The following is a 3,624-nucleotide window of genomic DNA, read 5'->3' as shown; positions in this document are numbered from 1 at the left end:
AGAGCTCCTTATGTCTCATTGTCATTGTTAAGTGTCGTCAAGCCAATTCCGACCAGGGTACCTTTAAAAGCAAGGTCCAATCAAAACAGTGGCTTCTGAGGGATCTGCTGGGCCACTTAAATTCAAGGCAGAAGGTTATAGTGACTGTGTTTTTTTGTATTCTAAAGAGGGAATTTTTTTCACGGGGGTTTATTAGGAAGAAATGCTAAGAAAATTGAAAACTGCATTGGTGAGAGAAAGGGATGTTTTTCCATCACCACAATGCATCTGCTCCTTATTTGAGGGTAGAAAGACTGTCCTACAAGAATTTCATTGGGAAACCTTACCCCAGCCACACTGATCTTGTCCCTTCTGACTTCTTTTTTTTTTCTGACTTCTTTTTGTTGTCAAAACTCAAAGAACATTTTAAAGGAACATAATTTGTGTCCCTCAAGGATGTCCAAATGGCATGGTTTTTAACCAAAGAATTCTTTGGAGAAGGGTTGTTGTTGTTGAGAGCCATTGATTCAGTTTCAACTCATAGTGACCCTGAATAAGGCTTTGATATTTTTGTTTAACAAAAATTTCTATGATTTTATAGCAATACAGTTTGATTTATGCATCTACAGAGCAAATCATACACCACTTCAACCATTTCTAGACATACAATTCAATGACATTGATTATATTCTTCAAGTTATGCAACATCCTTTTCACCCTCCTTTTCTGAGTTTTCCTCCCCCATGAACATAAATTCACTAAGGTTTCTATCTAAATTTTTGAGTTGGTGTTATCACTCTGATCCCATGTAAATAGTTCTAAATAAGCATAATGCTCAAGGCAAACAAGTTTTACTATTAAAGCTAGGCTATTGTTTGGTTTTAAGAAGACTTCAGGAGATACTTTTGGTTTAAGGTTTAAAGATCATCTCAAGGCAATAGTTTCAGGGACTCATCCAGCCTTCATGGCTCCAGAAAGTCTGGAGTCCTTGAGAATTTGAAATTCTGTATTTTGCCCCTTTTGCTCAAAAATATTTTATAGAATATTTGATCAAAATGCTCACTAATGTTCACAAACTGTTCCTGGTCTTTAAGTCTCATTTCGAAGAAGGTTGTTGTCCATAGAGGCATTTAGCTACACATTCCATTTTCCCCTTTTGCTCCAGGCAAACAGAGACCAATTGTCATATCTTGGATGACTGCAAGCTCTCTCTTGCATAATGAATTAAGAAGTAGAACAGTGAACTAAATGTGTTATTAGGACGTCAACTAGGATATCCCATGAAACCATGACCCTAAACTTCCAAACCAAGAAGCCAAATTCCACGAGATTTTTGGTTGCACAAAAGAAGTTTCAGCAGTCAATGTGAATAAGGAGTTCCTTGATGTGGTTAACATACTTAACTGCTAACGAAAAGTTTGGAGGTTTCAGTTTACCCAGCAACACTTTAGAAGAAAGGCTAGGCAATCTATTTCCAAAAAATCAGCTCTTTGGAGCACAGTTCTACTCTAACACACATGGGATCATCATGAGTTGGAATCAGTTGGTTGGTTGGTTATAATTAAATAATTATTTTTAAATTCAATAAATACTATCATTAACTGCAGTCATCAGTTGTGTGCCTTCCAGGAAATAACTGACATGGTACCTCAACCAGTCACAGTTCTCCCACCTCAGTGTTTTCCTCTGAAAAGCAGATAGACTGAGGAACCTCTTACTGGGTCACTGTATGGATTAGAAACAATGTACATGAAACATGAAACTACAACTGATAAACAGATGGTGGCTGCACATGGGGCACATTGGCTTGGAAGCGAAATTAGATCTCCCACATGAAAGGCAAGATTTCTACTACTGAACCATCAGTGTTCCCTACTTGGCTGACAGGCAGGAAGCCCCAAACAGCTCTGACATCTATAAGTAAGGTTCCGGCATCATCCACCCTGATTTTGCTATTTGTGTTTTGTAAGAAGCAATATTGACTGCAAAGAGAAGAGACTTCTCTCAAGATGAGGTCAAGGAAAAGTGAAAATTAGAATGTTCTTTGATTTTCACTTTCCCTAGAAAACAAACTTAACTGATGGATTCACTCTAAGCAAACCATTAATTCCATGGGCTGGATTCACAACACTCTTTTGTCTTTAAAGCTTGAGACCTTTTTTATGAAATGACAGGCTTGTGTTTTTTTCGAGAATTTTCTAGAATTCCATGCAAGAAAATGCTGCGTATAAAAGATTTGCTGGTAGACTTTTCGTGTTAAAAATGATGAGAAGTTCCTGTCATGTGGTAGCCATGGATACTCATTGCATGCATATCAATCAAACATATTGAAAAGGCACAATCCTACCAACTAAATGTGGTCAAACAGTTTGAAGAGAGTAGGAGTGATGTATATGATGTAGGAAATGGAGATCTTGTGGTTTAATCACTGGTTTTGTGATAAGTTATGATATTTCTCCAGAAAAAACTGTAGTCAATTACATTTTGCTATTGGACTTCTTCACAAACTAATTAAACTATGATTTTGTGTCTAACTTTGTAATGGTTCTTAGTCTTCTTGTCCCATCATCACAGTTACAGTCCAATCATTTTCTCTTTATTGGTGAGGAGAGGGGTTAGATTCAAGTTCTATAGTGCTGTATAATAAACAACTCAAACCTTAGCGACTTGGAACATTCATTTTATTACCCTGGGACCAGCTGGACACCTTTTCTCCTCGGCTCCCTTGGGATCACTCATGTGCTGGCAGTTTGGTGATAAGCTGGGCTGGGATGGTACCCTGAAACAGCTAGGCCTCTCTTTCTCCTTGTGGTCTCAAGGCTCTGCAGTGTCTCCATCAGTGGAATGGTTCTCTTAAAACAGGGGTTGGCAAACTTTTCTGTAAAGGCTCAAGCAGTAAATAATTTAGGCTTTGTAGGCCACATGGTCTTTTTTCAAAATTACTCATCACTGCCCTTGTAATGCAAAAACAGCCATTTGTTGTTGTTGTTGTATGCTATCAAGTCAGTTCCAACTCATAGACAAGTTGCATAGGCGTTCTGAGAGTGGCTGATAAGTTTGACCTGCTGACCTTGTGGTTATCAGTCCAGTGCTTATCCTACAGTGCCGCACCAGAGCTCCCATTTGTTGTTCTTGCTTGAGTCAGTAGGCAATGTGAAAACAAATGATGTTCCAATAAAACTTTATTTATAAAAACAGACTTAGGTTTAAGATGAGGAGAGCATTGCCCTAACATATTCTATTAGTTAGATCAGGCAGGTCACATGCTCCACCAAGACACAATTTGGGGGATTACACAAAGGTACTTATGAGGAGGCCAACTTTTTATAAGAGGTCATTTTTGGAGACTTGTTTCCACACAGGCAGAGGGAGATAACAGGTTATGCTTCTTTGGTAAACAAAGTAATACCATTAGATTTAATTTACCTACAGTTACTAGAATAGAAATTTTCTCTTAACATTTTCTCAATAAAATGATCTGGTGAAGATCTTATGGTGAGAATGACTGTCTTTTCCACCTGCTTCCTTTCCTTAATTTTTTTTAAAAGCTTTTATTGTGAATTGAGTATTAGCTAACAGGGCAGATCATCAGTTTTAAAATCAACAAATCATATATTGTTTTATTGTAATAGTTACAATCCCCTC

The sequence above is a fragment of the Chrysochloris asiatica genome, unplaced genomic scaffold (genome assembly GCF_000296735.1).
Source record: "Chrysochloris asiatica unplaced genomic scaffold, ChrAsi1.0 scaffold00343, whole genome shotgun sequence".
NCBI classification, from domain to species: domain Eukaryota; kingdom Metazoa; phylum Chordata; class Mammalia; order Afrosoricida; family Chrysochloridae; genus Chrysochloris; species Chrysochloris asiatica.
The sequence above is the reverse complement of the archived record's forward strand: the minus strand, read 5'-3'. Positions refer to the sequence as shown.